Source organism: Spinacia oleracea, chromosome 1 (genome assembly GCF_020520425.1).
Source record: "Spinacia oleracea cultivar Varoflay chromosome 1, BTI_SOV_V1, whole genome shotgun sequence".
Taxonomy (NCBI): domain Eukaryota; kingdom Viridiplantae; phylum Streptophyta; class Magnoliopsida; order Caryophyllales; family Amaranthaceae; genus Spinacia; species Spinacia oleracea.
The window spans coordinates 61,231,824-61,254,012 of record NC_079487.1 but is presented as its reverse complement, the minus strand read 5'-3'; the positions used below and the strand labels follow the sequence as shown (position 1 = coordinate 61,254,012).

The window sequence follows — 22,189 nt, the reverse complement described above, 5'->3', positions numbered from 1 at the left end:
CTTCTAAAAGTGGCAAGTCATAAAAGATAGAAATCTGTCAGAATTAGGTGTTGCACTCCAACATAAATCCTAAATGAGATAGAAAACTGCGAGAATCATATTCCTAATATGATTCGGAAATAAGAGTTACGTATTAATTAAAATCCTAACGAGCCTAGAGTTCGTAACGGGCCCAGACGCATTCCGTCATGAAATTGATACGCACCAAAAGACTCGATTAAGTCTCAAACACTACGGATTTCAGGAATCCGAATCTGACTAAGAAAACAGCCCAGACCCTATTTTCAACGCCTGGCTCTGGGCGCTGAAATCTTCGGCGCCCAGGCCTGGGCGCTGGAATTACCTGGGTACGTGTTTTTTCCTAATTCTTCGTGGATTAGAGCTCTGCAATTCTATCTTTCCACAAACTCTTTTCTATAAATATAGCCCAAGTTCGACGTGAAATCACAACACACAATTCATATTCTGAGTATTGACTCCAACCCCTAGCCTAAGCCTCACGCTGCGAAATTGTTCACGCGTTCTGTCGCAATCGATCCATAAATCGAACAGAACGTATCCTGTCCCATAATTTGAGATTCGTTAAATAAAAAGGAGAAATAGCAAAGTCAAAGTGGTTAGTTTTCTGAGAACCGTGACGCACCTCTCAAGGGTGCGTCGTAATGTGTCCCTTTTCTATGATTTAATTGCTTTCCTCGCCCTTTTTATGAAATGTTAAACTAACTAAATCTGATTGTTCTATCACGCCTAACAAATATAATATTTTTGGGAAATTGGATTATCATGCTAGGTCCCTTAATGCTATTTAAATCAGATAATCGCGATCGATCTAGTATTATATGTTGCATGTTGCTAAAATCAACTCAGATTAGTTTAATAGTTAACGCATGTCCCTTCAATTATTTATGCTGAGCTAGTAAGGATATCCTGCCTCTGGAGTTATCGACGAGCGAGTACTCCTCTCGGTAGTTACAGTCCCCCGAACCCTCAATCTCTATCTGGCGGGTGTATGTTGAGAGATCCCCACACCAGGGATCACAAGGGAATCTACGGCCGTCGTGGTCAAACATAATTGCACTCCCTTTATGTCACGATAACCGGGTTTTGTCAGTTTTTCTCATTGTCGTTAAAAACTGAATGGCGACTCCTATATTACTAGTCAATTGGGTGTAAACTCACAGGAAATCCAATTACACTTGATTGAATAAAAAGAATCGTCACACCCACGAGGGACGAGGTCACGCATTAGCCTCGTGCTTTTTCGACCCCCTCACAGCGACACCAATCAATCTTTAATTTTTATTTTAAATTTTTTCTTAATAATCAAATTAAATACGTTTGTGTCGCCTGTCTTTTAAAACTGGACTCTAAATGTTTTAGTGTCACATATTCATAACATGCGACATCGATTCCTCCTTAATTTTATTTTAAATAATTATTAAAAATTAAATTAATTAATTTTAGTGTCGCCTATATCATAAATCGGACTTTAGAAGTTTTAGTGTCGCACATTAAAATAGGCGACATCTATCTCTACTTAATTTTATTAATTTAAATACTTTTATAAAAAGAAAATAAAATACTTTTAGTGTCACATGTGTTACAAAGTCAGACTCTATTAGATTTGGTGTCGTACATTTAAAATAGGCGACACCTATTTGGCTATCTCTCTTTATTTTGTATTTTAATTTTTTTTTTTTTTAGAGAAAGCGGAGAGCCGTTATTGATTTAACGGGTCTCTTTTGTATCAAAAGGCCCACCATTTGGACAATAGAGCTAGATAAACAAAACGGGCCTGTTATATTAACCGGCCCCACAACGCAGGGAAAGATCCCTCCCCTTATTTGTGTTACCGGGTCAATATCTTTCCCAACTTTTGTTTCATTAAAAAAGAAAACCTCTTCTCTCGATCTCTCGAGCTCTACCAGTCTCTCTACCGCCCCTCTCAATCTGAAAAGCAAGAGGGTGAAAGCTCGTCGACGTAGGCGCTGTGGAACTGGATACAAGATTTGTACCTGAAGAAGCTATGGCATCAACCTACTCTTGAGCTAGAAAGTTCATTTCTCTCACAATTTTCCAGGTTGGCAATATTTTAGCTTCAATCATATATTTTTGTTATTCTTTTGTGGATTTCCTTTGAACTTCATGTTGATTTTGCTGCAATTGTGTTGTATTTTTCTTACATGTTCTGTATTTTGGGGAATTTAGGGTTTTTTTTACTTGTACGGGCCTATGTGGTGTGAGGTTAGGGTTTAAAGGAATCGATCTTCAGGCGGGTTTGAGCTAAATTAGAATTTTATGCTGATTTAAATGTTTTGTGGTTTGAAGGTAATTGAGGAACTAACTGGAAAATGATTGAAATTCGGTTAGTTTGTGTAGGAACTGTCATTGTTGGAATTAAACCCTTTTCTATTTGATTTCCCCTATTTCACACAACCCATTTGTCTAATCAACTCATAAATTCCAGATTAATATGCTTTGATGTTATAATGTGAGTGATATCTTGTTTGCAGAGAGATCCTTTGAGGATTTTCTATGAGACATTGTATTAGCAAGTGGCCACCAGTGAACTGCCTGCAATTTGGTGAGCATTTTTTCATTTCTATTTAAGAAATTTGTGTTTATTAGTTTATACTGTAATATGAGATTGAAGAGAGGAAGATTAGAAATTTAGAACAGACTGAACGTTTATGGTGTGTAAGTAGGCTTTTCAGAAGAAGGGATGTACTAATAAGGAAAGGGGTAATCTTTTCCAGTTGTCGAATCTCCCTCATTATGCTTGCACGAAATTATCAACTTTCATAGAACTTGCAATTTGTAATTTTAGAGTTTATGATTCTTGTATGGTTCTTGCCAAAGTCTATGAGTTTATGGTTGGGAAAAGATGTCCAATAGTAAACCTTTACATACTTCAATGGCCAACCTTTGCATATTCCAAGGATTCTCCTGCTTGAGGGCTCAGGGGATTATAGTGACTTAGTTCCTGTAATGTTTATGGATTAGGTTACTTTGCCAGCTTCGTTAATGTATTCCAGACTTGAGAAATCAATTTTACATTAGTATTTGTTGTTAGTTTACTTATTCGAGGAAACCTTAGCTGCGAAGTATTAGATTAAAAGATTGGCAGAGTAGGTGTTTTACTATATTGTACACCGTAGGTTCTTATCCTAGATTTATATCATTTAACAATGTCATGAGCACCACTGTTGAGATAACTTGTTAGTGGTGTTTGTTATTCTGTCTTCTGTCTTTTGATCTCTGATCTACTGTTCTTTTTCTTGTTTGAGTCTAAATATTCTACATATTGGATAATTTCTTCCACCTTATGCAATCAGAAGCCTTTTATCATCATCAGTAGTGCAATTCTCAGCATTGTATACAAATGCTAGGTGTGGTTGCTTGTTTCTTGTTAAGTGGTTTTGATTGCCTTCTTTACACCGAACTCTTAATTAGAGTCAAATTCGTCACAACTGTTTATATATATATATATATATATATATATATATATATATATATAGGGGAGGGATCCGGTGAGAACACCTCCTTATGTGAGAACACTTCTTATGGTGAGAACACTTTTACACTCTCTATGTTCTATATTTGTTCAACAATGTTCTAAATTTTCAAACTCATGTTCTAAATTTATTCAACCATGTTCTAAATTTATTCAAGCATGTTTTAATTTTATTCAACCATGTTCTAAATTTTTAACCTCATGTTCTAGATTAATTCAAGCATGTTCTAAAATTATTCAACCATGTTCTAAATTTTTAACCTCATGTTCTAGATTAATTCAAGCATGTTCTAAAATTATTCAACCATGTTCTAAATTTGTAAGCTCGTGTTCTAAATTTATTTAAGCATGTTCTAAATTTATTCAAGCATGTTCTAAATTTATTCAAACATGTTCTAAATTTATTCAACGATATATATATATATATATATATATATATATATATATATATATATATATATATATATATATATATATATATATATATACACTCTTATCTGATTCCCTTTAATGCAACTTTTTAGTTTGCTTAAACTTCCCAAGTATCCCTAGAGAAGATTACATTTTGGGATTTGAGTTCTAAGCAGTTGACTAAGAACCTCACCCTCCCTCATTTCTTTTTATTTCGTAGTTGCATACTTCAGTTGACCTACTGTTTAAAATAAGGGAACACAAATGGGAATTTATTAAATTTATATGCATCCTGAAAAAACAAACCAAAATGTAATTATTTTTTTTATATGTTCTTTGAAGATCTTGGAGCTAGTATCTCTTATTTGCAGATATTTCGGGTTCCTTATCCTATCATTTAGGAGACAGGAATGTGATTTCAGATCAATTGTCAGATGCGGATCGGATGCCTTATTCCTCAAAATAGGTTTTTATTCAAAGATGGTTACACGAACATCTTCTATGCCTTAATAGATTGATAAATTTGTAAATGAATTGGTTTTGCTATCTGATTGTTTCGAATGTTCGTGCAGCTGCTGCTTTACAGGCCTTAACAGGAAGCTAGGTTGAATTTACCGCCGAGCTGGAATACTGGAGATCCTTGTAGCAACAGCTGGGAAGGAATTACCTATAGAAATTCTCGTTTGTTGGCATGTAAGTTGTACCTGTACTTTCCAGATTGAGTCTCCAGACAACATTGTTCAACTGTGGATAACTAATAATTTGGCGATTGTTATGTTTCAGAACATTGGCAAATATGGATTTGATTGGTCAGTTGTCTGGAGATCTTGCAACTTTGTCAGAACTCCGGATTCTGTAGGTTTTGATATTCCACTTACCTGATATGATGGTAAATCGTATGCTATGATGGCAGTGAAAGTTTTAATAGCCATCTTCTCAATTCCTATTTCTCACAATTTTTTCCTTCTTTCTCAGCAATTGAATTAGCAAAAGTTTGTGAAGCTTCTTCTCTCTATACAACTCGTTGGGGTTTGAAGATTTGACAATTACTGGATTAGAAGGTGGAAGAATTTCTTGCGAATTTGATCGGTATGTTTCTTTTCAAGGTTTTGAAAACTCTGATTTCAATTTGCAATTTGTGTCTGCAAGTTCTAGTTTGGAGATATATGTTTTAACCATCTTATCAAGGGTATCGAGCTTCATGCCCTTCTTTTAGAAGATACTTTTGAGTTTTCAGAATTGCATATCTTTGTCTTTGTGAGTCTGGTGCTGCTGGAAAGGTGATTTTCTTACTGCTTTGTGTTTGCCTGTTACTACCAAATTTCTGTCAAGCTTCTGAAATCATTAGGCCATCAGTAAACAAACATTACAATAAGAGTTGATAGGGCGGCAAACCTAGGTATCTAATGGTTTCATGAAGTTGGTTGCTCTCTTCTAAAGCTCGAGATATCTGTAGGAGGTAATTTATTGTTATTATGTTTAGTAAAAGAAATAAAAAATACTTGGTATATAATACAATATTGTTTGAGGTACAAACCTTCGACTGCAGCCTTTCCTTTTCAGAAGTTAGCTCCTAGAATAACTCGTCGCTGCATTAATTTGCATCTGTCTTGCATCTGTCCTGCAGAATCTGCAATGTCAAGTTAGCTCGTAGCATAACCTGCAGCTGCATTCATATAGTAATGTTCCTTGAGCATCTTCACAATATCTAACCAGCTAGCAACTGAGCTTGAGCGTATTAACCTTCCAGATGCTTTGCTTTCCTCCATTGCTAAAACATTTGCAGTGATTACATCATCTATGTGAACAAATCCTATAACCTGTTTTGGATACTCTCCTTGAGCACCTGTATAAAAAAGTCACAAAATTTACAGACTAGTTACGTTATTCTGGTGATATCATAGTAGCCAGTAACAGAAATAGTTTACCATGGATTCTTTTAATTAGACACTGATAAGGTGAGTGTAATAACTTAGAGTAATTCAGTACATAATATAGAAATAGTTAGCAGCTTAGCATACATTGTAGCGCTTGTAGTACTCAGGATCACTCCAATGTGACTCATTTAAAGGAGACACTTGTGGTGCATCATCTCAGTAGCGTATAGCACAGCAGGATGACGTGAGAACAACCCTCTATACAGAAATTGCCTTCTCACATGAATTAAGAACATTCAAGGTCCCTCTTATACATGGATCAATTAGCAGCGCCTGCAAATCATGAGAAAAGTTTGATAGGTGTTTCCACTTGACCAACACCCCCTGTACTTTTAATCTGCATCAATTCATGTCAGTAGACACTTTAATCTGCATCAGTTTTTAACATCTGTTATTGTTTACTGTCTTAACCTGATGCAGATTCAGTACATGTCAGTTAAATAGCAGATCTTCATAGCAGATTTTCGATGTCTACTGCTGCCTGCATGTTTTTGAATTTTGTTGAAGTACATATATTTTCTCCAAACCCGTACACTCAAGAGGAGATCAATGATGTTCGAGAAAAATGGAGTAGATATTTTATTAGAAGTTGTTTGTAGTCATTTTCTAGTTTTCAGAGATAGAAATTAGGTTATTTTTTGGAATACAATTATTTACAATTGTACGTTGAACCAACTTTCTTGTTTGAATTAATACAAAAATATTTTCGCAATTCTGCAAATCTCAGCTCTATTTATTATTATTTTGAATTTATTACGTACGTAGAAATAATTTAAATTAGCGAGAACAAAATTAAAAAAAACTAAAAACATAATACACACTTTTAGGTGTCGCCTCCTATAATTACATGTGACTCCTTATGGTTAATTAATATATATTTTTTTTTAAATAATACTTTCGGTGTCGCCTTTTGGTATAATAGGCGACTCAAAATGGGTAAAAACTTTTAAAAAATAATTCGGAAAATACTTTTTGTATCGCCTGTAACATTAAGAGGCGACTCTAAAGGTAATTGGCTTAATAAAAATAATTGTGCAAAACATCTTTCGTGTCGCCTCTTAGTATATTAGGCGACTCGATTATTAACAAATTTAATAAAAATGTTCGAAAAAATTAGAGGCGACTCGATTATTAACAAACTTCAGAAAGAAGGAATTCTAGAACCATTTGACTTTAGTGGATTTTGGTAAATGCGAATCATGCTTACTTAGGAAAATGACAAAGCAACCTTTCTCTAAAGTTGGACAAAGAGTAAATGATCCATTGGGATTAATCCATACAGATGTATGTGGATCAATGAGTTCAAATGCTAGAGGTGGTTTCAGCTACTTTATCACTTTTACTGATGACTTCAGTAGATATCGTTATGTCTACCTAATGAAGCATAAGTATGAGTCCTTTGACAAATTCAAGGAACTTTAGAGTGAAGTAGAGAATCAACTAGTCAAGAAGATTAAAGCACTGCGGTCTGATAGAGGCGGTGAATATCTGAGCTATGAATTTACTGACCATCTGAAAGATTGTGGAATCTTGTCAGAATTGACTCCTCCTGGGACACCTCAATGGAATGGTGTGTCAGAACGGAGGAACAGGACCTTGCTAGACATGGTTTGATCAATGATGGGTCAGGCCGAGCTTCCAATAGAATTTTGGGGACATGCACTAAACACAGCTGCACTCACACTAAATAAAGCTCCGTCTAAAGTTGTCGAAAAGACTCCATATGAGTTATGGTTTGGAAAGCCTCCAAAAGTGTATTTTCTTAAGATTTGGGGTTGTGAAGTATACGTCAAACGATTAATTTCAGACAAACATCAAGAAATTTGACAAATGTATCCTTGTGGGCTACCCAAAGGTAACAAAGGGGTATTACTTCTAAAATACATCTGAGAACAAGGTGTTTGTTTCTCGAGATGGTATCTTTTTGGAAATTAATCACATTTCCAAAATGACAAGTGGGAGAAAAGTAGACCTCGGAGAAATTCGAGTCGAACAACAAACTCTAGAGAATGCTCAAGATGACATTCAGGATGAAGCTCAGAGATCTTTAGAAGTATCTGGTGAGAATCAAGGACCATCTAGAAATGTAACCCCGCGGAGATCGCAGAGATATAGATCTCGACAGGAAAGGTACTTAGGTATTTTGACGAACGAGAGCTATGAAGTTCTATTACTTGAAAGTGATGAACTCACGACTTACAAACAAGCTATGACGAGCCCTAACTCCAAGCAATGGAAATAAGCCATGCAATCTAAATTAGACTCCATGTCTGAAAACCAAGTTTGTGATTTGGTCGATTTGTCAGATGGCTACCAAGCCATAGGAAGCAAATGGGTTTTCAAACTGAAAAAGGACAAGGATGGGAAACTAGAAGTTTTCAAAGCTAGATTGGTTGCAAAAGGTTACAGGCAAGTCCACGGTGTGGATTACGATGAAACCTTTTCACCAGTTGCAATGCTAAAGTCTAATCGGATAATGTTAGCAATCGCTGCATATTACGATTACGAATATGGCAGATGGATGTTAAAACCGCTTTCTTAAAGGACATTTTAACAGAAACTGTGTTTATGACACAGCCTGAGGGTTTTGAGGATCCAAAGAATGCTAAAAAGGTATGCAAGCTTAAGAAATCAATCTACGGATTGAAGCAAGCATCAAGGAGCTGGAATATACGTTTTGATGAAGCAGTCAGTGACTTTGGTTTCATCAAGAACGCAGACGAATCTTGTGTATACAAGAAGGTCAGTGGGAGCAAAATTGCTTTTCTAGTATTATATGTCGACGACATATTACTTATCGGAAATGACATTCCTATGTTAAACTCTGTCAAGATTTGGCTTGGGAAATGTTTTTTGAAGAAGGACCTAGGAGAAGCACAGTACATACTGGGCATCAAGATTTACAGAGATAGATCTAAGAAGATGATTGGACTCAGTCAACGCACTTATATCAATAAGGTGCTTGAAAGGTTCAAAATGGCTGACTCCAAGCGAGGCTACCTACCCATGTCTCATGGAATGAATCTAAGCAAGACTTAGTGCCCAAAAACACTAGATGAGCGAAGACGAATGAGTGGGATTCCATATGCATCATTGATTGGTCCAATAATATATGCTATGATATGTACACGCCCGGATGTTGCGTACGCACTCAGTTCTACGAGTAGATACCAGTCAGACCCAGCAGAGGCACATTCGACTGCTGCCAAGAACATTCCGAAGTACCTGAAAAAGGCATAAAGATGATTTCCTGGTCTATGGTGGAGATGATGAATTAATTGTTAAAGGCTATACGGACACAAGTTTCTAAAACGACAAAGATGATTTCAGATCACAGTCTGGGTTTGTCTTCTGCCTCAACGGAGGAGCAGTAAGCTGGAAAAGTGCCAGGCAAAGCACTATTGCGGATTCTACAACTGAAGCGGATTACATTGCTGCACATGAAGCAGCAAAGGAAGAAATTTGGATAAGGAAGTTCATGGGTGAGCTTGGTGTGGTCCCCTCCATTAAAGGACCAGTAGCTCTATATTATGACAATAATGGAGCTATTACACATGCGAAGGAGCTTAGACACCACCAAAGAGTCAAACATGTACTTCGTAGATTTCACCTTCTACGAGAATTCACTAGAGGAAAAAACATCATAAGTTGCCCTTTAAAAGTTGCTCTAATTTGACAAGTGCATCTTTTGACAAAAAAAATGTTAAAAAAAATCAAAAATTAAATCATTTCCCTCCTTTTCGTGGGAAGCGCATCTCTTAGACCTAAGATGCTCCCTCCTTCCTCGCTGCTCCCTTTGCTCCCTCCTTCCTCGCTGCTCCTCTAAACCCAAACAACTTCTCCCGGCGATGCCTCTGGTCAACTTCACCGATCTCCTCTCCTCTCTTCTCTTCAGCGCCGTCGCGCTGTGACCACCGCTCCCACACCGCCTGTTGCTGTTACGCCTGATGGAACTACTGATAATCCCGCTCCTCCTTTCCCTATTGACTCCAAAATTCAGCAGCTTACTCAGGTAATTGTTCATCTTTCTATTTTTGGGCTTTCAATTGATTGATTGATTTATTTATCATTTTTTTCCGTGGTGCAAATGATTTCTTTCAATTGCAATGGAATCAGTTATCTAAGTGGTCCAATAATTCGAAATGGATAGAGGGATAATTCAAAGAATTCTTGGTTAATTGACTGTATTAGTTCAGTGTCTTGTCAGATAAATTATTTGTGCAACTCTTCAGTTATGTTGGTAAAACACAATTCTTGTAGACAACATCCTCTAATTCCTTTCAGACTTGATCACAATCTAAGACCAGAATGTCTTAGAAGTTTAAAGCCTTTCGAAATCTGTTTTTCGTCACCTCTCGAAGTAACTTAATGACATTTTCTATTTCAAACATGTATTTTTGTTTGGATCTCTGAGCTGGTGAAAAGATTTTGTTTCGATTTTAGGGTTATGTTTTTGGTTTGATTCTTGTTATAATTTAATAATTTTTATTTATTTTTGTCGTGGCTGATCAGTAGCTTTAGTTGATTAGGTTATATGTTCTTTATTGATGCGTTTATAAACATATGACGAGCTGGTAAAAATGATGTCTGAGCTAAATTCGTTGAATGGTTGATTGGTCTAAAATGGTGAATGTTTTGCTCTGTTTATCTGACATGCTCTTGATATTACTCTGCTTGTCTGCAAGGAAGAGAATGTGAGTATCGACATAGTGAATATGCTCGGATGAACCCGACAGATTTTTTGTACTGGATGAATGGAAACTGCTTGAATCCAAAATGCTCATTAGCCATACTGTAAGTTCTTATTCTATGCCAATGTTAGTGTTTTACTCTTGTCTAATTTCTTAGTTGACCATACAATACTTATTATCCTTTGCATCACTTGTTGAATATGGTTGATAAATGCCTTTTTATCCATCTCTTGGCTTTGCCTGGCCTTTTCAAGTTACATAATACGAACCATAAGCCTGATAGTCTGATACTTAAGTGATTATCCTTCGAATTGTCCATAACTTGCCTATTGTTTAACTTGATGTTTGTGATGAACAATGATGCTGGTTAGCTGCCACGCTCAGTGGAAGATGATATCTCCTGATTCCTTTCTCTTTGTGATGTTTCTTACGTAGTAGTTGATAATCTGGTTTACTGTAGACTTACATGGTGTTATGTGTACGATGTTTTTGGTGTTTCAGTACAGTAGTATTAAAATTCTTTGTAGTTTTGGATCTTAATTCTAAATGATGAAGAAATAAATATCCTTTTTTTTTCTGAAATTCCCTTGGATTTGTTTGATTATGACTATGCTTGCATGCTTGCTCTTCTTACATCATTATTCACCTCCTTCTCAAAGAAGAGCTGCTTGGTTGGTTTCATGTTCCCAGACAATCGATGCAAGTCCTGCTAAGTGCCGAGTTGCAAAACATTTGAACTGATGTGAAAATTGAGGTACGTAGCTTATGCCTTTCTTCTTCGCAACTCTTGTTTTTAGGTATTCATTTAACATGAGTGGGTCAATAATGCTTCTGCTTCCCTTTAAAACTTTCAATAGAAGATTAGAACTTAGAGTAGTAGATTAGAATTAAGAACTTGCAGTAGCAGATTAGAACATTAGGACATTAGAACTTGCAGTAGTAGATTCTGGTGGATGAACATCAGAAGTGTGTCAATAATGCTTTTCTTCTTCGCAACTCTAGCTTTTAGGTATTCATTTAACATGAGTGGGTCAATAATGCTCCTGCTTCCCTTTAAAACTTGCAATAGAAGATTAGAACTTGGAACTTGGAGTAGAAGATTAGAACTTAGAACTTAGAGTAATAGATTAGAACTTAGAACTTGCAGTAGCAGATTAGAACATTAGAACATTAGGACATTAGAACTTGCAGTAGCAGATTCTGGTGGCTGAACATCAGAAGTGATGGCAGTAGCCTGTCTGGGTGGCTGCACCGGCTTTTGATTAGTGATTTGTGTATTTTTCTGTCACTTCTCCTCTCGTCGATTGCATGTTTCCGTGCACACAAACATTACACCAATGAATATTGCTAGAAAGTAAACGATTATCAATATATGTCCTAGAACTACACCAATGAACACTATACTAATGCAATTTTCTGATGTTTTGTAGTACTGCAGTGGAGTTCAACATACAGAGGATATCGTTTGAAGAAGGGCATGCTGTTGAGACTCTTGAAGAAGCCAAATCTGCTCTCCAGCAATTGATAAAGAATGGTCAGATTTACAATTTTCAGAAATGAACAGAGTGAAAACTTTCTGATCTATTAACTATCGTGACTATGGCGGCGTTATAGACGGAGGTAAAGTACGAGCTTCACTTATTTTCTCGAATTTGGTTTCTTTTACAAAATTTACATGTTTAGAACCATAGGCGTGCTTAACGAACTTGAAATGAGTCTTATAATCATATAACTAATCATCTAAATCATGAAAAAGGTTTAGAATGTGGATATAAGTTCGTTTGTTGGTAGTTGGGATTGAAAATGCCATTTTTGGCAATAAATGACCTATATCGACCCAAATGACCAATAGGCGTGCATAACGAACTTGAAATGAGTCTTATAATCATCTTACTAATCATATAAATCATGAAAAAGGGTTAGAATGTGGAAAGAGGTTCGTTTGTTGGTAGTTGGGTTCGAAAATGCCATTTTTTGCCACAAATGACCTATATCGACCCAAATGACCCATAGGCGTGCATAACGAACTTAAAATGAGTCTTATAAACATATAACTAATCATATGAATCATGAAAAATGTTTAGAATATGAATATAAGTTCGTTTGTTGATAGTTGGGATCGAAAATGCCATTTTTGGCCATAAATGACCTATATCGACCCAAATGAACCATAGGCGTGCATAACGAACTTGAAATGAGTATTATAAACATATAACTAATCATATGAATCATTAAAAAGGTTTAAAATTTTAATATAAGTTCGTTTGTTGATAGCTGGGATCGAAAATGCCATTTTTGGCCATAAATGACCTATATCGACCCAAATGAACCATAGGCGTGCATAACGAACTTGAAATGAGTTTCATAAACATATAACTAATCATATGAATCATTAAAAAGGTTTAGAATGTGGAAATAGGGTCGTTAGTTGGTAGTTGGGATTGAAAATGCCATTTTTGGCAATAAATGACCTATATCGACCCAAATGACCCACAGGCGTGCATAACGAACTTGAAATGAGTTTCATAAACATATAACTAATCATATGAATCATGAAAAAGGGTTAGAATGTAGAAATAGGTTCGTTTGTTGGTAGTTGGGATTGAAAATGCCATTTTTGGCCATAAATGACCTATATCGACCCAAATGACCCTTAGGCTTGCATAACGAACTCCAAATGAGTTTCATAAACATATAACTAATCATATGAATCATGAAAAAAGGTTAGAATGTGGAAATAGGTTCGTTTGTTGGTAGTTGGGATCAAAAATGCCATTTTTGGCCATAAATGACCTATATCGACCGAAATGAACCATAGGCGTGCATAACGAACTTGAAATGAGTCTTATAATCATATAAGTAATAATCTAAATCATGAAAAAGGTTTAGAATGTGGATATAAGTTCGTTTGTTGGTAGTTGGGATTGAAAATGCCATTTTTGGCCATAAATGACCTATATCGACCCAAATGACTAATAGGCATGCATAACGAACTTGAAATGAGTCTTATAATCATCTGACTAATCATATAAATCATGAAAAAGGGTAAGAATGTGGAAAGAGGTTCGTTTGTTGGTAGTTGGGTTCAAAAATGCCATTTTTGGCCATAAATGACCTATATCGACCCAATTGACCCATAGGCGTGAATAACGAACTTGAAATGAGTCTTATAAACATATAACTAACCATATGAATCATGAAAAAGATTTAGAAAGTGTCCTTAGGTTCATTTGTTGATATTTGGGATCGAAAATGACATTTTTGGCCAAATATGATCTATATCGAGCCAAATGAGCCTTAGATGTGCATAAAGAACTTGAAATGAATCTTAGTACACTCATAAAGTTATTTTCGTGACCAATATAATTTTTGTTTTCGCATATGAAACTTAATTTAATTTATTGGTTTGCATGTACGTTGTTCTTTTAAAGGTTTTCAAAACTCCAAGGGAGGGGCCTTTTACCAAAGAGGAGTTGGATGAAGTTCGAGACAAGTGGGCTACGTACTTCAACGATTGTGAAATACCTTCAGTGTAATAAATAGAGCAGGCTTATAGTTATGCGTGACTCTTACATTATTTTGTTATTTATCGATTTAATTAATTACATTTGAATTAATTCAGTAATATATATTATTGGAAATTTGAAATTCATATCATTTTTGAGGAATGTCAAGCTGATGTTTGATGAAACTGTATTCTATAAATTATAATGCAGAATTTTATATTGCAAAATCAGAAATTATATTGCAGAATATTAGGAATTATATTGCAGATTTTTTTTTTTTTTTTATAAAAAAAAACTAAAAAGTTGCCCCTGTTTGCAACAAGAGCAACTTATGTGAAGCTTATAAGTTGCCCTTGTTTGCAACATGGGCAACTTATAAGTTTCACATAAGTTTCCCTTGTTGTAAACAAGGGCAACTTATAAGCTTATAAGTTACCCTTGTTAAGGGCAACTTTTGATAATTTTAAGAAAGTGACCCCCCCATAGGTGGCACTTATGAAGGGCAACTTATAAGCCTATTTTAAGGGCAACTTATGATGTTTTTTCCTCTAGTGGTTCGTTGAAAGAAAAGAAGTCGAGATAAGCAAGATTGGAACTGAAGATAACATCTCAGATCCATTAACTAAACCTCTGCCGCAGGCGAAGCACAACTCGCACACTGCAGCTATGGGAATCAAGCATGTTGGAGAATGGCTTTGATGTCCTAATTTAATGTTTTAAAGTTTTATAGTTTAATACTTTGTAAAAACATTATTGGTTAACCATTCACATTAATGAATAGAATTCATTTTTCCATTTAATTTGTGGTTTATTAAATGATGAGTCCCTTCAATTTGAAGATATATTCAAGATAGACTGTCAGGACCAGTCCTGTGACTAAGAAATGTCTATCAAGTGAACTTGAATGTCAAAAGTTGAAAATGGTCCCTGGTCGGAGTTTTTTATAAAGATGGACGCATAGAAAGCGTTAGACGACTAGAATGCAAGATGACTAGTAGTTGTGTTTCTTGAACTATGTGGACATGGCAATGTCGCAATCATTTGCATATAGATACTTACTTTGGGAAGACTAGTATCGGACAGACATATGAAACTTTACTGTAAGAGATGAAAATCTGTCATAAGTAAATATCATTAAAATTATTAGACACTAATCCTCAATACCTGAGTGATTTGAGATTACTTGTTTGAGAACTGGTTACTTTGACGTTGTCAACCGTCGCACCGTAAAAGGAGGCTATAAAGGTAAAGCTCGGGTAATCACCTATCAAACGAAGTCTAATCTCAAGATCGCAAGATTGGGATTATCCTCCCATAAATCGGGATGAGATGCTGAAAGTTGTACAAGGCCACTCGGAGAGCTAGAAACTGTAAAATGCATGGCCGTGCTCAGATGAATCATAGGCTATGATTGTCTGTTTATTTGATCAGTTTAACTCTGAAATGGAGAAACACCTCTGGACATAAAAAGGATGACAACTCTTACCTTATGTTCAAGAGCAAGAATCAAATGACAAAGGAATTAGGAAATGCACACTTGTCCCTAAGGACAAGTGGGAGACTGAAGGAAATAATGCCCTTGGTCCAAGTATGCATTTAATGCTAAGTCTAATAAATGCGGTTCAGTATAATTATACAATTTAATAATTCAGTGAGATCAAGTGAACTCTATGCCTAGCTAGAGGCCGCTTCAGTTCAAGTGGAATTAATAATATTAATCCACAACTTACTCTTGACTGAACCCGTAGGGTCACACAAATAGTACGTGAACGGATCAAGTACTTAAAGGAATTAAATACTCAATTTATGGATATTCGGAATCGACGGATCTTGGTTCCAGTGGGAGCTGAAATCGTCAAAAGGCAAATTATGGATACTCCGGAAACGATGATATTGCCGGAAACGGAAATATGGATCGTATCGGAAAAATAAATATTATCCAAGTCGTAGATGTTGCCGGAAACGGAAACATGGTACGTATCGGAAAATATTATCGGAAATGGAAATATTGCCGGAATCGGAAATATTGCCGGAAACGGAAATATTGTCAGAATCGGAAATATTATCGGAATCGGAAAATAATTCCGGAATCGGAAATATTAAATATTTGTTCGAAACGGAAATTAATTCCGGAATCAGAAATATTAAATATTGTTCGAATCAGACATGAATTCCGGAATCAGAAAATTAATCGGAAGCGCTCGTACGAAATAAACATCGGACGAGCTTGCTAGACGAAGGCCCATCACGAAGCCAGGCCCACGCCTAGCAAGCCCAGCGCGCAAGGCACGAGCAACGCAGCAAGCCAAAGGCACGCAAGGCCCAGCGCAAGGCCAGGCCCAGCGCGTCCTTGGGCTGCGAGCAAGGCTGCGAGCAACGCGGGCTGTGAGCAACGCGGGATGCGAGGCTGCGTGTGGGCTGCAAGCCTGCTGGGGGATTCTCGCGCGCGCGGGCATGGCCTGCTCGCTTGTGGGTCGTGCTTGTGTGCGTGTTGGAGTTTGTGCATGCATCGAATCCTTAAGCGATTAGGATTAGATTAAAAGATTAATTTTCTAAGTTACTAGTTTTAAGTAAACTCTAATTCTAATAGATTTAGAATACTTGAATCCTAGTAGACTTCTAATTCCATATTCCTACTCTATAAATATGTGATGGCATTCACAAATTTATGAACAACATAATTTCAATTATTCACCTAGTTTTAAGGATTAAAACTAAGTCTAATATTTGCCTAAAATATTCGAACATATTCATAGAACCTTAGGTGCAATTCTAGTTAATTAAATCTAAGGCAGATCCGAACGTACTGTGGACTATCTACGGAGGGACAACATTTGGAGTCCTAGACTTGTTCTTGTTCGGTTCGGGAGCAGCTAGGGAGGGCACGCTACAAAGTGTATGTGTCCTAAATTATGCTAATTGTTATGTGGCAATTAATTTGGATTCCTGGCTTTATGGTTTTTTCCGCATGATTTATATTCAATTATATGTATCATAAACTAACATTTATGACACAACCTGAGGGTTTTGAGGATCCAAAGAATGCTAAAAAGGTATCCAAACTAAAGAAATCCATTTATGGATTAAATCAAGCATCAAGGAGCTGGAATATACGTTTTGATGAAGCAGTCAGTGACTTTGGCTTCATCAAGAACGCAGACGAATCTTGTGTATACAAGAAGGTAAGTGGGATCAAGATTCTTTTCAGAGTATTATATGTCGGTGAAATATTACTTATCAAAATTGATATTCCTATGTTGAACTCTGTAAAAACTTGGCTTGGGAATTTTTTTTCGATGAAGGATCTAGGAGAAGCACGGTACATACTAGGCATCAAGATCTACAGAGATAGATCTAAGAAGATGATAGGACTTAGTCAAAGTACTTATATCAATAAGGTACTGGATAGGTTCAATATGGCTGACTCCAAAAGAGGTCACCTACCCATGTCCAATGAGTGTCCAAAAACACCAGATGAGCGAAGACGAATGAGTGGGATACCATATGCATAATTGATTGGTTCAATAGTATATGCACTTAGTGAGTGTCCATGCCCGGATGTTTCATATGCACTCAGTGCTACGAGTATATACCAGTCAGACCCAGGAGAGGCACATTGGATTGCTGCCAAGAACATTATGAAGTACCTGAAAAGGCACAAAGATGATTTCCTGGTCTATGGTGGAGATGATGAATTGATTGTTAAAGGCTATACGGAAGCAAGCTTCCAAACCAACAAAGATGATTTCAGATCACAGTCTGGGTTTTTCTTCTGCCTCAACGGAGGAGCAGTAAGCTGGAAAAGTGCCAAGCAAATCACTATTGCGGATTCTACAACTGAAGCGGATTATATTATTGCACATGAAGCGCAGCAAAGGAAGCAATTTGGCTAAGGAAGTTCATTGGTGAGCTTGGTGTTGTCCCCTCCATTAAAGGACCAGTAGCTCTATATTGTGATAATAATGGAGCTATTGCACATGCGAAGGAGCCTAGACACCACCAAAGAATCAAACATGTACTTTGTAGATTTCACCTTCTATAAGAATTCGTTGAAAGAAAAGAATTCTAGATAAGTAAGATTGGAACTGATGACAACATCTCAAATGTAGGGTTATGAACAATATAAACAATATAATTCATGAGGAAAAACCATAAAGTGAGGAATCCAAATTAATTGCCACATAGTCAATTAGCATAATTCAGGATACATACTATGTGATGCGTGCCTTCCCTAGCTGCTCCCTAACCGAACAAGAACAAGTACATGAGTCCAAGTGTCGTCCCGCCGTAGATAGTCTACAACACGTTCAGACCCGCCTTAGATTCAACCAACGAGAATATTCTCTAAGGTTTTATCTGCACTCGGGAAACTCACAATGGTGATAGGTAATTGTAATTGTGATGATATAAATTGTGATCACGAACCACGTATTTATAGGGTGGAAATAGGGAATTAGAATTCTATTAGGAATCAATTAACTAATCCTATTAGGACACTAGTTAATTAACAACATTAGAATTCTAGGGATAATCAAATACTAAGTATTTCAGATCTACCCTTAATATATAATTATAGTAGAATTAGAAAACCAATAACTTAACGCGCAAGAAGCTTGGTGCCCAAGCTTTCTTAGCGCGCAAGCAATCCGACCCGCCAAAGGCCTTGCAGTGTGCGGCACAAGCCCACGTTGTTGCGCAAGGCTTAGCGCCAAGCCACAACACGCGGCCGATGAGTTGGGTGTTGCTGCACTTGCTCGGCCCAAACGTTCTTGCTCCGTGCGGGCTTGCTTGGCGTTGGGCCTGGCGCTTGCGTTGGGCCTTGCGTCTCGCAAGCGCGTTCGTCGAGCATTCGCACGTCGCGCTTCCGATTCCGGAATTTATTTTCGATTCGAACAATATTTACATTTCCGTTAATATTTCCGATTCCGATAATATTTTCCGATTTCGACAATATTTCCGTTTCCGGTAATATTTTTGTTTCCGACAATATTTCCAATTCCGACAATATTTCTATTTCCGATAATATTTTGCGATTTGCGAACGATATTTCCGTTTCTGGAAATATCTTAATTTCCGGCAAATATTCCCTTTTGCCTTTTTTATGATTTTAGCTCCCACTGGAACCTAGATTCATCATTTCTGAATGACCATAAATAGAGTACTTAATGAATATTATATTCACTTAAATACTTGATCCGTTCTAGCACCATTTGTGTGACCCTACGGGTTCAGTCAAGAGTAAGTTGTGGATTAATTCATTAATTCCACTTGAACTGAAGCAGCCTCTAGCTAGGCATTCAGATCACTTGATCTCACAAAATTTTTAACTTGTTAATTAATACTGAACCGCATTTATTAGACTTAGCATTAAATGCAATAAAGCAAACTTGGACCAAGGGCATTATTTCCTTCAGTCTCCCACTTGTCCTTAGGGACAAGTGTGCATTTCCTAATTCCTTTGTCGCTCGATGCCTGCTCATGAACATAAGGTAAGAGTAGTCATCCTTATTATGTCCAAAGGTATTTATCGGTGTCAGAGTTCAACTGATCAAATAAACAGATAATCATAGCCTATGATTCATCTGAGCACGGCCATGCATTTTACAGTTTCTAGCTCTCTGAGTGGCCTTGAACAACTTTCGGCATCTCATCCCGATTTATGGGAGGACAATCCAAATCTTGTGATTTTGAGGTTAGACTTCGTTTGATAGGTGATTACCTGAGCATTGCCGTTATAGTCTTCTTTTACGGTGCGACGCTTGACAACGTATAAGTAACAAGTTCTCAAACAAGTAATCTCAAATTACTCAGGTATTAAGGATTAGTGTCTAATAATAAAACGAAATTTACTTATGACATATTTTTATCCCTTAAAGTAAAGTTTCATAGGTATGTCCGATACTAATCTTATCAAGTAAGTATTTATGCAACTGATTGCGACATTGCCATGTCCATATAGTTCAAGAAACAGAACTACTAGTCATCTTGCATTCTAGTCGTCTAGTGTTTTCTATGCTTCCACCTTTATAGAAAACTTCCGACCAGGTACCATTTTCAACTTTTGACATTCAAGTTCACTTCATAGACATTTCTTAGTCACAGGACTAGTCCTGACAGTGTATCTTGAATACTTGTCAAATTAAAAGGACTCATCATTTAATAAACCACAAAATTAAATGGAAAAATGAATTATATTCATTTCTATGAATGGTTAACCAAAATGTTTTACAAAGTATTAAACTCTAAAACTTTAAAACATTCATTAAGGACATCAAAGCCATTCTCGAACATGATTGATTCCCATAGCTGCAGTGTGCGAGTTGTGCTTCGCTTGGGGAAAAGGTTTAGTTAATGGATCTGAGTTGTTGTCGTCAGTTCCAATCTTGCTTATCTCGACTTCTTTTCTCTCCATGAATTCTCGTAGAAGGTGAAATCTACGAAGTACATGTTTGACTCTTTGGTGGTGTCTAAGCTCCTTCGCATGTGTAATAGCTCCATTATTGTCATAATATAGAGCTACTGGTCCTTTAATGGAGGGGACCACACCAAGCTCACCCATGAACTTCCTTATCCAAATTTCTTCCTTTGCTGCTTCATGTGCAGCAATGTAATCCGCTTCAGTTGTAGAATCCGCAATAGTGCTTTGCCTGGCACTTTTCCAGCTTACTGCTCCTCCGTTGAGGCAGAAGACAAACCCAGACTGTGATCTGAAATCATCTTTGTCGTTTTAGAAACTTGTGTCCGTATAGCCTTTAATAATTAATTCATCATCTCCACCATAGACCAGGAAATCATCTTTATGCCTTTTTCAGGTACTTCGGAATGTTCTTGGCAGCAGTCGAATGTGCCTCTGCTGGGTCTGACTGGTATCTACTCGTAGAACTGAGTGCGTACGCAACATCCGGGCGTGTACATATCATAGCATATATTATTGGACCAATCAATTATGCATATGGAATCCCACTCATTCGTCTTCGCTCATCTAGTGTTTTTGGGCACTAAGTCTTGCTTAGATTCATTCCATGAGACATGGGTAGGTAGCCTCGCTTGGAGTCAGCCATTTTGAACCTATCAAGCACCTTATTTGATATAAGTGCTTTGACTAAGTTCAATCATCTTTTAAAATCTATATTTGTAGATCTTGATGCCCAATATGTACTGTGCTTCTCCTAGTTCCTTCATCAAAAAACATTTCCCAAGCCAAATCTTGACAGAGTTCAACATATGTCATTTCTGATAAGTAATATGTCGTCGACATACAATACTAGGAAAGCAATTTTTCTCCCACTGACTTTCTTGTATACACAAGATTCGTTTGCGTTCTTGATGAAGCCAAAGTCACTGACTTCTTCATCAAAGCGTATATTTCAGCTCATTGATGCTTGCTTCAATCCATAAATGGATTTCTTAAGTTTGCATACCTTTTTAGCATTCATTGGATCCTCAAAACCCTCAAGTTGTGTCATTAACACAGTTTCTGTTGGATGCCGTTTAAGAAAGCGGTTTCGACATCCATGTGCCATATTTCGTAATTGTAATATGCAGCGATTGCTAACATTATCCGAATAGATTTTAGCATTGCAACTGGTGAAAAGGTTTCATCATAATCCACACCATGGACTTGCCTGTATTCTTTCGCAACCAATCTAGCTTTAAAAACTTCTAGTTTCCCGTTCCTGTCCTTTTTCAACTTGAAAGCCCATTTGCTTCCTATGGATTGGTAGCCATCTGGAAAATCGACCAAATCCCAAACTTGGTTTTCAGACATGGAGTATAATTCAGATATGGTCTCTTGTCATTGCTTGGAGCTAGGACTCGTCGTAGCTTGTTTGTAAGTCGCAGGCTCATCGCTTTCCAGCAATAGAACTTCATGCCTCTCATTCATCAAAATACCTATGTATCTTTCTGGTTGAGACCTATATCTCTGCGATCTACGCGGGGTTACATTTCTAGTTGGTTCTTGATTCTCACCAGATACTTCTAAAGATCTATGAGTTTCAACTTTAATGTTATCTTGATCATTCTCTAGAGTTTGTTGTTCGACTCGAATTTCTTCGAGGTCTACTTTTCTCCCACTTGTCATTTTGGAAATGTGATTACTTTCCAAAAAGATACCATCTCGAGCAACAA

General features: G+C 36.8%; 1 long non-coding RNA gene across 14 annotated transcripts; it reads left to right on the top strand.

Moving 5' to 3' along the window:
- The first annotated feature begins 1,840 nt into the window (after positions 1–1,840).
- LOC110795355 (uncharacterized) lies at positions 1,841–14,244 on the top strand. Of its 14 annotated transcripts, XR_008932267.1 has the most exons (11): positions 1,841–2,080; positions 2,514–2,584; positions 4,297–4,391; positions 4,498–4,618; positions 4,709–4,814; positions 4,901–5,014; positions 6,283–9,874; positions 10,548–10,656; positions 11,244–11,307; positions 11,984–12,173; positions 13,985–14,244. It is a non-coding gene; the product is annotated as an uncharacterized lncRNA (long non-coding RNA). The 14 variants fall into 14 exon arrangements; XR_008932315.1 differs by having other exon boundaries at positions 1,842–2,080; positions 4,297–4,618; XR_008932324.1 differs by having other exon boundaries at positions 1,842–2,080; positions 4,268–4,618.
- The last annotated feature ends 7,945 nt before the right edge of the window (positions 14,245–22,189 follow it).